Genomic DNA, 12,413 nt, shown 5'->3' on the forward strand with positions numbered 1-12,413 from the left:
GATTGAGTGATATAGTCGCAGACTGATGGCTCCGTATTTACCCAGTGACCCCTCCGGCTGGGACCTGCTGGGGCCAGGTCTGGAAATAACAGCATCCTTTTATGTGTACTAATAATTAGCATGGCACACAAGGCCATCCATCAACCACCAATGAGCCATGGCTGCTTTGTCAACATGTTCAAGCACATAACGCTATTTATTTTGGCCACAAGTGAGAAATACACAATAATATATTAATAGCAGTGTGCGTGTGTGTGTGTGTGTGTGTGTGTGGTGTGTGTGTGTGTGTGTGTGTGTGTGTGTGTGAGTGAGTGAGTGGCGATATTTAGTGGATGACTATGGTTTCATTGCTGAGGAGCTTTTGCTTTTTTTGTTTCTGAGTGTGTTTTTTGTTTTTAAAAGACAATGGAAAACATGTTCCTCATTGTCCTGTGTTCTGGTAAACTGTGCTCGGATTCCCGAAAACGTTCATTATAAAACAACTGGTTTCACATGCACCATACTCTAGGATAAACTAAAATGCACACATTTAAATGTTAACGACTAGTTTTGATCACCAGAAAATGGAGATTTCTTTCTTCTCATATGTTGTGATTACCTCAACATTATTGTCGAGGTTAACCATTTCTACATCTCTCTACGAGCCCCGGACAACATGCGACTCCCAGCAGTCTGAGGTCAAGTGCTCAGGGGTCACGTGAAAATAGTTTTTATCACAGTTCATTCTCATAATCCTCTTTGAAATGTCACACACAACTATGATCAGACGGAATGTGAGCTGTCGTAGCCACAACGTAAAGCCGGCAGTGGTGTGAAATGACAGAGGCCTGAGAAGACGGTGAATACTCAGCAAAGAAACATGAAGTTTTTTGTCATTCTGTATCACAATAACTCGAGGGGCTACTTGCAACAACTCTGAAAATAAGCGTAGATTTGGTTTAGCTGAGAGTGTTTTTTGTGAGCCAATTTTGTGGTTCTTAAATCCCAAGTAAATCCTGTTCCGGCAGTTTCAGTTGTAGCTTGAAGTGAAGCCACCCAGAGAAACCTCAGCTGAAAACAATTGAGCTAAAGTGCTGAAGTCACTATGGTCGGCCGAGGATCAAAGGCCGCCTTTCATTCCAGTTTGTTTGGGCCAGACTCGAGTTTGCTTTGTTGGCTAATGCTCATAAATGTATCTGGCGTCATCAGCAGTGCAAAATTATATTAAAACTAACATTTCCAGTCTGGGTCAACACTTTATTTTTATTTTTTTGTTGCAGTGGAGATGGAAAGTGTCAAGAATTTAAACTTTGAAAAAATTGAGGAAATAAAATAAAAAACACACATCACATTCACATTCTGTTCAGCCGTTTATGTTACACTCATTTAGAGTTTATTTTCAGATCAGGCATTTGGCTTTTGTTATCTTTCTAAAAACACTGCATTTTCTGTCTTATTGCAGTGTAATATCCCATCAATTTGGGGCCATTACTAAATCTATCAGCTCCATCTACAAATACAGGGACTTAAAACTTTGTCTTAAAATAAATACTACAATGTGAATTCAAGAATAATAAAGGTTAAACTTGGCATCTTTTGCTGTCTTGCATCAACATCCATCACAGCAATTAATTGCATGTCCACATACACATGTATTCTACTTTTGTTGTAAGTAACTTAAACAATAAATGTAGTAAAAGATGTGGGATATTTGCATGGCGGCTTGTGTTTAAGTTGTTTTAAGCAAAATGTTTTGGTTTGTGTTTTAAGTTTCTGGTTATCTCCGGTTAGAGTGGGTTTCTCTGTTGTGGAGTGCCGTTGCAGCTCCATCCAGTGGGCTCAGAGTATTTATGACCGGAGCATTTCCTTGTTCTCCTCTTGTATCACTCTCTCGCTCTGCTGGCAGGATCCACTCAGGTGTCGGCAACAGCGAATCAGAGTAAAGACACGTGTCACACGGCAGCTGAGTCCAAGTTTATCCTCAGTTTAATCACAGTGAAAATAATCAAACAATCTTCTATAAATAAATAATACAATGGATTTATTTAGGTAATGTTTTCCAGTCACAGAATTTACTTTGACTGAAGACACATTCACCTAACAAAAATTTTAGATTTCATGGAAGACTTTTTGGAAAATCACAGGTGTAAATAATAAATGAATGATGGCTGAATTCCTTTTTGCTGCTTCAGTTACTGTGTCATGGTATTGTGCACGCTGACTCACTGTCCCACTGTCATGGCTTACTGGGACACTTCACTACACACTACAGAACAAAGCCATTGTTAATGTAATTAATAACACATGCGCTTTTCCTAAGTCAATATGTCTGCTGTGAAAAAGGTCTATTGAAATGACTTCAGATTTTTTTTTTTAAGATCATTTTTTGGGCAATTTTAGGCCTTATTGACAGCACAGCTGAAGACATGAAAGGGGAGAGAAGGGGGGGGGGGGGGGGAGGAATGACATGTGGCAAAGGGCCACTGGTCAGAGTCAAACCCAGGCCTGCTGCATCAAGGAGTAAACCTCTATATATGGGCGCCCACTCTACCAACTGAGCTATCCGGGCACCCATAAATTCAGATCCTTGAGGTCCCATTTTCAAAATAATAATAATGATATCCAATTTTGCAACTTAAAATTGTTTTCCATAAAATAAAAGATACCATGAGTAGACAACTAACTTCATCACATGCTTCAAAATACAACATTTATATTTTGCTTTGTGCAACTAGTGTTAGTACTAATAATTATACAGATATTGTGGTGCAATTTACTGTTTTGAGTTTTGTCTGGACTAAGCTGGTGGACACCCTCTGCTTCCCTCTGGCACTGTGTAGGACTCTGAATAAAACAAACAGCTCTTTAATTAGCAGGAACAAATGATAAAGGATGAATAAAGTAACTTGCATCCCAGCAAGCATTGCCATACTGCTTGATTTGCCTTTATTTCATAATAGAATCAGACTCCTTTCAGTTCTAAAAAGGCACTCCCATGAATAGGTTCTTCCATAAGTCAAAAGAAAACAAACTTGCTCAACAATGAATGATGATAATCTTTGTGAATAATGTAAAATGCAAATTTCAATACACATAGTTGTGGTTGAAAATAACTTTGTGTTTGTTGATGGCCCGGCTTCAGAAATCTTGATGGCATTAGACGTTAGAGTCATGGCTCTTGCAGTCCCTGACAACACATTAACTCCACTGTCAAGTGACTTTTCTTTCAAAATTAAACTGCTTCTTTTTGAGGGAAAAACATCCCTGATAAATTATACATCTCCCCCCCCCCCCCCCCCCCACTGCAACATGGTGAATATAGTACAAATAAACATTCAGAAGCAATTTAAAACTGTAATCCGTTTTGAAATGGCCTCCATTGAAGTGCTGAGTAACAAACACTTCACTTAGAGCTGTTTTCAAAAATATGTTTCTTAAATGTCAAAGTCAAAGTATTCTTCAAAATTGTTTTTTTAATTACACAACTTCAAAACAGTATTTAGACAACAAATTCACCCAGAGTAAAATAATCTTTGCATATTAATACGATCAATAATCCCAACCAAACAGAAGTTTTATTTCCAGCCGGGCTGCCTGATTATCAGAACTGCACTTCACTGCATACAATACACTCTGTTCTTCAGAACTTAGTCAATACTGTTTGGCTTGTATGCAAAAGACAGTTTAGGTTATGTTAATGCTTTACAAAAAATAATCTAACTGGCAAAGAAAACATGATTAAGTTGAGGAATTGAAACAGATGTCAACAGTAAATGTTTGCAAACCATCCCAACAGACCATCAGAGTAAATTCCGAGAATATTAGCTTTAGTTAGCTCAGATTGCCAGGAGATCTCATATTACATTCCTCATCCAAGTGTGTGTTGTCCAGTTGTTAAGAAGCAGGTGGTCTGAAGGGAAGTTTTGATTGCATTTTTCACAGGGAGTAAATTAAAAATTGGTGAAGTCAGCCTATAAACACGCTGTTATTGAGGCAAAATGAAAATAAGTAAAACACTTTATTTATGTTGGCTTTCTCATGGGACAATTTCTCTAAAGTTGCTAAAGACTGGTGCAGAGTAACTTTCCACATCTTTATTTTGTGGCTTTCTGTCACACTCAGTCACCCAGAGTGGTTTATGTCAACCTAGACTTAGGCGGAGCAAAGGTCGCTGAAACGATTTCTCCTTTCAATGCTCCGCTTGCAGAGTGTTCACAAGCTTTTTGGTTTTGATGCGGCTCAGCAAAACATCTGTTTGACATGGAATCAGCTGGCAGGTTAGCGCTCAGGGAGAAAGACTTTGCACATTGTTAAAGGATTCCCCGACTGACAGAGAGGCCATCTTGGGCTGTAAGCATGAGTCTAGTTTGTGTGATGTGACAGAATGAATGAATAAGAAGATACAGGTTTTCTACACTTACCCATATAGTGAACAGTATTGTATTTCAATGTGTTTAGAAATGAGCACATTTGCAAAAACAATGTTTGGGATTATCCCATCTAATGATGATGTTGCATAAAACATCCAGATGTTATTTGAACCTCAAACTCATCATTACTTTTGACTGTGATAATATGCATTTTTCTTTGCATAATCACAGTCTTCAGATACACAGTTGTGAACTGATTTCATCTAATCCAACCCTGTATCCTTGAAATTATCTTTATAGACAGCTATTACTACAATTTGCAACAATAAATATGTTTTGAAGGAAACGCAATGCCGCATTTCTTTTGTATATCAACATAATGAGAACATGTCTGGCAAGTTACACATTTTTTTTGCTGAACATATCAGTGAAATGTTCATTGACAACATGCTTCATTGCCGAAATATCAGTTTCCTTGTTAATGTTATGGCTCTGGGAAAAGATTTGGGAAAGATGGTAAACTTGGTTTAATACAGAAAAAAATCTGCTGTGACACGAAGCATAAAAGAATGTGGTAAGTAAACACATTGACACTTAACCCAAACCTCAATTTTTCCCTTTATCTTAACCAAAGTGCTTTTGTTGCCTAAACCTAACCACATGCAATAGTTAGAATGTGAACCTCTCGCTCTGGGGTCAAAGTATTACTAGTAGTACTTTGCATGGCCATCATCTAAAAATGTTGCCTGTTCAGGCAACGATTATGTTACTCACCACAATGTAGTTGGGAAAAAAAATTAGTAGCGTAGTATATGAATGTAATTTTTAGGGGACAGGTTTTCTCCTCTCATCTCATCTCATGCTACAAGCCATCCTATAATGCATCTCATCTCAGTGAACAGATAAAAAGACAAACCTGAGTTGCTGTGTGTCCTCTGCAGAATAACTGGGAGGAGAGTGAAGCAGGGGCCTCGCAGATTCAGGGCAATCAGGCTGAATGTTAATGAAAAAGCAAACAGCCCACCACCGCAATTTGTGCTGGAAACCATGTTTGAGCAATTGCTGCAGCGTTGTAAAATTCTCCATTCACCCTGCAAACAAGGAACACTTCAGGGAAAATAATTATCATTATTATTGTCATTTCCGGTGTGAGGGTCAAATGCATTTAGATGCAAATGAAAACAACTTCCAGTTTTGGAGTCTTGCTAACGAAATGCAAAATGCAAATGCAGTGCAGAAAATGTTTTTACTGTGATCACAACGATCATGATCATGATCATTGAGAGCATATTTGGGAAACTTTGTGCCATTTTTGGCTTCTCAGACTAAATAGGGATCATGTGAACAAAAGAAGGTTGACTTTGATTTTGTGTTGCCTGTTCAATGAAACAATTTCAACGTAGAACCATAAGCAGAACTGGGCTAGAATAAAGATGAAACAAAACCAAATGTATTTTCCCTACCTTTAGCATGAGTCATTTTGCATGAGTCCAGCGCTACAAATCCCCAAAGAGATTTAAGTGTGGATGAACAGATTAAGCTTTTGAGTCTCTGGTCTAAATCCTTACTTTCCAAGGCCAAAAGGTCAAACCTGACAGAGTGAATTCAGGTTTTTATCCTCAGGGAACATTTTGGTTGTAGGAAATGTGATTTACATAAAATATGGTCAGCAGTTCTGTGTGTGCAGTAATGAAAAATCACCAAAGCTTACAGGACTGTGCATCAGCCTAATGGGAATGCGTATTAATATCTAAAACTATGGCTAAGACCTGAAAAAGACACACAACTAAAACGAGAGCCTTTCCAGCAATCGTGCCTATGACAGAAATTGCTGAAATGTAGAAAGCTATGTCAATAGTCTGGCAGTAATACATTCAAAGGTGGCCAAATATTGTCTGTAAAGAGGGCCTCACTAACAGAATCAACTGTATCGCCTTACAAAATGACCTTGTGAGGGACTGGCTTAACAAGTTTTCCTAATGTTTAACGGACGTTTAGCTGCACTCAAAATGCTCCAAATAAATATTTTTTAAGAGACCGTAGAGAAATGATTTGGGTGGGGAGGGGCCGAGCTTTATGGTTCACTTTTAAAAGAAACCAAACTCTGGACAGCATTATTACTTTTTTCTTTGCAACGCCCTCTCCTGATATTTCAAAAAAATAATATGACACCAATGAAATGTTGCATCTCAGTTTACCTTTAATAATTTAAAGTGAACATGGTGTCCTCCAGTTTAAACCTTAATATGTTAAAGGAATTATAATTTTCACATAGCCGCAAAATCGCACAATAGAAGTGGAGCTAGCATTTGCCCAAATTGCGGCAAACGTTCAACAAAATGATTTTACTGAAGTAAAGTACACAACATTGTACTTATACTGTGCTTGAGCAAACGTACTGCACTTAGTTACTTTCCATCACAAATGAAAAAATTATGTGCTCTCCGAAAATATGGCACTCAATCAGATCACACAACTGCATGGTATGTAGGCTGTATACTAACATATTGATTAAAGTATGTGATGTTTTCTGGACTTAAGTATCAACAGTCATTTTGTGATGTTAAATATACTTAAATATACTTAACAATAATACGTGTTAGAAGTAAAAGTAAAAGTAAAAAAAAAAAAAAAACTTTGATTAGTAACTCTATGGCCAAAGGTGTGTAACATTATCTTCATCACCACTGTTGTCGGGGTGGTCATTGTCTGTTACCATGGCAGCAGTGCCTGCACCAGGTTCTTCCGTGAAACTATCAGTCATTATGCTTCTTCTTTAGTTTTGGCCTATGTTTTTTTTTTTTTTTTTTTTTTTTGCCGCTTTGCAACAAACTTAGCAATCTAGAAGCAATAATTCGCCAAACCTGCTTTTTTCCAGTGTAACACAATTCATCTGATTTCACTTTGTAGTAAGGATTGAATATGATACTTAGGGGAAATGTAGTGGAGTAAAAGTAAACGTTTCCCAAAAGATGAATAACAAAGTAAAGTGAAGAAATGGGAAAATTCCACTCAAGTACAGCAACTAAATATTAGCACTTTTTTACATTACAACACTGCCCATGACACACAAAATGTATCTTTTTGAAATATTTCTACTTTTTTTCTGGGAGAAAAGTCCTCCCAAATATATTTTGGAGTTATATTCCTTCATCAAAAAGAAAAGTAAATTCTACCTTCCAACCCCCTCTGTAACTTTCACACCCCCCCCCCTAAACTGATCAAAAGGGGGGGGGGGGGGAATGGTTTGATAAAAAAATTGCTTCTGCTACTTTATAAATGTGGGTTGACAAAACTTCCTGCTTTTGTCACTTCAGTAGAGATTCATCAGGATCAGCAATAACATGAGACGGCGTTATGCAACTGGTACAATAAGCCAACACAATGTGTAGCAAATTAATCAGAGTTGGCCCTGGGCATGCTCTGGAAAAATGATCTCATTTGACCAGACGGGTCGGGGCTCCTCTCTAATTATATCACTGTGTAACACCATGACTCCTCATCTTTGTTATTAGGAAAATAAAAACAGCAACTCCACTGTCAAATATTGAACCAGTGAATGCACTTCTGAATTCTTAGTGTAGGACTGCTTCAGTGTTTGTTCAGCAACCAATTTGTTATTTCTTGAATTATGAATTATGTATAATTTCCCTTCCTTAATAGAAAACAGATGGATAGCAAAATTAACTTGGACCATTTGCGCTCAGATAAGGATTTCACGCAAATCAAGATGCCTTCAGGTGTACATTTACAAAGCTGACAATGAAATAGTAAGATTACCATGATTTTTGATTTCATATACAGTACATGCTGAGATGGTTTTGCATATTAAAAGTTAAATACTAAACACAGTTTTTATAATTAAAAAATCAATGAATATACATTTGAATTCAACAGTCCTGTGTATGTATATCACACACTTCTTCATGACCTTGTGACCTCGCGGAGGAATCAGAGCCTTTAACTCAGTGCTAGTTTTACCTTCAGTCTACGTTTGAGCGCACTGCATGTGGCATTATGAGATAAACATGAATATGAATTGGACAAAATGCATTCAAGAAAACTAAACAATTACCATGAGAGTCCACTGAGGTCATGTAAAATAACAACATGCCATATACACATATCTGATCTTTCACCCTGCAAGGATTTTACTGGCAAAGGGCAATGCCTTAAGGAGGGCACCCAGACTTCCAGAACATACTCTCTATACAATGGGTTACTTATTCCTCACCCTTAAGGTGAGGAATAGGAGAATATTTCATATGATAAAGGCAAATGGGTCTATAAATTGCCTGAGGAAAGCTAGCTTTCCTGATTGCTGCTCATCTCACTGTTTCCCAGATGTTGTGTACTCTTCTGACTAGTAATCAATAGCTACACATGCCGCCTCTCAGCCAGCACTGTTTTTTTTTACACTACGCCTTAGGAGTAGTTGTCAGTCAATGGCAGCCTTATAAATAGATTGAGGCTGCATGTGGACAGATGGATGCTTTCCTTGTCAATTGTGTAATGCCAAAGTCCAAACAGTCAGCTTTTGTTTTTTCACAAGAGGCATTTTGTATTGTGGATGTTGTAGAATTCTGTCATCTAAGGCACCGTCTGAGGAAACCTTTCTGCAAAAAGGATAACATGTAGAAAAGCTGATATAGAAAAATAAATTAAAAACAAATCTGGATCAATTTCTAGTTGCCCTCATAAAGGTCTGTAAGTGGTAACTAATGGCTCTATGCTGTATTCATGTGGTGTCGGAATAATCGGATAAAAGAGTCTCCAACTGGGAAAATTCACATGACCGCCTTTTCAAGTTGGAACAACTCTGAAAGTACAATGTTGGTACACGACTTGCTGAGTTAAAGACCTTTTACACAGAAACATAGGGGCGGAAAGTAAATGTTGGGTTGATTGTAAGAAACTCTTATTTTTTTACATATTGCATACAAATTTGTTTGCCCACATGTAATTTGTAATAGTAGTAGTAACTGTTAGTTGCTTTCCACCTAGAGTGACCTAGATTAGTTAGAAAAGTCATTCATTCTCTGACTACAAGTCAAGTAAAGCAATATTTTAGTGGTTTTAGGTAATGTACGGGTGAACCAACAAGTCTGGGCCAATAGCACTAAAGTTTTAATTTCAAGATAAATTCTGGAAACAGATATCAACATGTTTAAACACTGATCAATAAAAGACAACACATCTTCATCATCCATGTTGTTTCCACATTACAACTTAGAGGTCATGATCACACGGGAGTCAGAAGAATAACTTCTCACATAAGTAAATGGTTTGGCCATTATAAAGCCATTATAACATCATGTAAACCCACATTTTAAATTGCACCTCATTATAAAGTGGTACCAATAAATCAGATTATAGCATACAGTATAACCCACACAGTGGAAAACATAAAACCATCTGTCAGCTTTAAAAAAAAAAAAAAAAAAAACGTAGTAGGTGTTTAAAGGCATTTACATGGACACCCTCAACTGCAGACACGGCAATGATGATTATCCACTAGTGAAAGATACATCAGTAAATCCAGCAAGGCTGCTGTTTGCTTTGAAGGGAACAGAGTACCTAATTACCCTTATTTACAGGATGCTTCTGAGTAGAGCATCATATTATCTTGCTGTGACAGATTTACTTGCCTAATAAAGATGATCATTAGGATTTTCACATCTCCAGCTATGCCTCATGGATATTACTGCTTTCTGCTGGCAGTCAAATACGCACAAAAATACATCTTTGAAGTAAAGGGCAGAGAACCCTATCGTGAGTTATTATGGATGTGTTGTAGGAATTTATAGAGTGTTATTGACGCGTACAAACCCGCAGGGATGACGCACACACACATTAACACACTAACACAAATGAATGTTGTCTATAATTGCCCTCAGAAAGAACTAAGAGTGTTTTATTTTTGCCCGGCTGAGCTTGATAACAGTTTCTATCTGCACAGCAAATAAACGTCGCAGGTACATAATGTGGGACACGCTGATGAAAAAGAATCGGCCCTGTTAAGTTACTGTTCTGTCTGTCCCTACAGGCATGCTTATGCTATATTGATGAGCAAATTAACAGGGTTGGATTTGACTTGAGAAGCTTCTATTAGATGAAGCTGTGAAAAATGAATTAAATTGGGATTTGAATAGCACAACCCACACTAGATGAATTTCAATGGGAGGTAGGAAATTGGCTCACGCTAAATTGAGTTGTGCTTGTTATGATGAATGCTTAGCAGCATATCAGTTTGGATTGAATTTATCATCACAACCAGTGCTTATACATAAAGTCAGAGGAAATATACAACCCCTCTGTAGAAACCAACGCTTATCAAATGTGTACATTCAATTATACACACAATACTGCTTTGAATTCTTTGACTGAACCTGTTATGTTTGGTTGATAAACTTGATGAACTCTTCCTCCTCTCTGCTGTTATTCTGAGACCCAATTAGATGTACATATCCCACACAATGCTGCGGTTGGAGGCCAGAGTGCATCTGTTTGTCCAAAGGGAAGAAGCGTGGGAGAAACACACAGTGGTTTTACCCGCCAACACGCTGCACTGGGCAAAGTGCAATATCAACACAAGCACTAACTAATAACACTGGCTGCAGGTATGTCTCCCAACATCAGAGGGAGATGAGTGCAAAGGTTGTTTCATCTTTTATAGATCCTGTTTGAAACCAGCAATTGCCTCAAAGAAAGACCGAGTGAAGAAGCAAAGAGTTAGAACCAAAGCCAGCGTGCATGTTTGCATTTCTTTGTGTGTATAAATCATGTATATGTACATTTTGTGTGTACACCATCAGTGTAACTGGCCTGTTTGCAACAATCTTGCCTTGTCTTTGAAATTGTTTATGTAGGCTCATATCCCTACGGCCAGATAAGCAGGAGGCTGCAGCGTTCCCTGCGGAGGTCAACCTTTCTGAAGCCCCCCCACCCTTCTTCATTTGCGATTGCCCTATGCGATAAAACCCAGCAGGCCTGAGAACAGAGGCCTAATGTTCTGGATGGATGGTGTCATGAAAGAAGACAATTATCAGGCAGTGAGTGAGGTCTCCCAGGGTTATGGTTTTAGTCAGATCATTTATTTTATGTAGTTTTTGAAGCAGAAGCTTTAAAGTTTAACAGCCCTGGGGTTCCTTTAGCTATTTTTTGTGAGCCCTGGCTCTGTGTGTTTGTGCAAGGGTGTATTGCTGGGAATAGGTTTTTGATGATCTAATTGGCTATTATTGGATGTTTTTAGTCAATAATGTTGTGCTTTTTTGTTTTTTGTTTTAAGTTGTAGCACTTCACACAAGCCCTTTCTACACCCTTCAGCATGTTGGCTTCAGCAGCTGCTGCATACATTCACTAGCGAAATAGAAATGGATAGATAGAAAGAATTAGAAAGAGGGGGATGGTTTGCTTAGAATTACAACTTGTGTTGCAAAAAACTGCTTTTTTAGACATTTTTGTTTGGATTCTGTAGATTTACACTCGCTACTCAAACGCCCAAGTTTGTGTACGCCTTGTGGTGTGCTTCAGGCCATGAGTTAAACTGCTGGGTGCCACAGAGTAGCACCAGCTACATTAGGGGGTTACACTAAACTAATTGCAGTAGTGTAACGGTCATAATTACTCATGCTCAATTCAGTATTCATCAATGAATCAAGCTTATGTCTGTGAAGATCAGATTACATGTTTTACCACATTATTTTACTGGAGATTTATACAGAGTTTGATTTCTGCAGAACCAGTTGTGCCACATTACAGCAGCTCTTTATGCATGGCCAATAATACTACTTCCTGTGCAATCAGCCTCACTACTTTCCCAGTAAGCGGCCCCACGTCTCCTGCAATTACATCCCCTCTCAAATGCGGCTGGCCTGAGTAATTTGCGTGAAGATTCGCCAAATTAAGAAATATAATGGGCAAGAATCCGGTCTGTTCTCCTGGTTATTGAATACAGCAGTGCCAAAAGCGATGCTCTCTTTGTACCCCATTGTTTCTTGTGGGTAATCACATTTACCAAGTCCCTATACCCTGTGAGCTCAATCGTCTTCCGAATGGAAAACA

The sequence above is a fragment of the Etheostoma spectabile genome, chromosome 11 (assembly GCF_008692095.1).
Source record: "Etheostoma spectabile isolate EspeVRDwgs_2016 chromosome 11, UIUC_Espe_1.0, whole genome shotgun sequence".
Classification (NCBI taxonomy): Eukaryota; Metazoa; Chordata; class Actinopteri; order Perciformes; family Percidae; genus Etheostoma; species Etheostoma spectabile.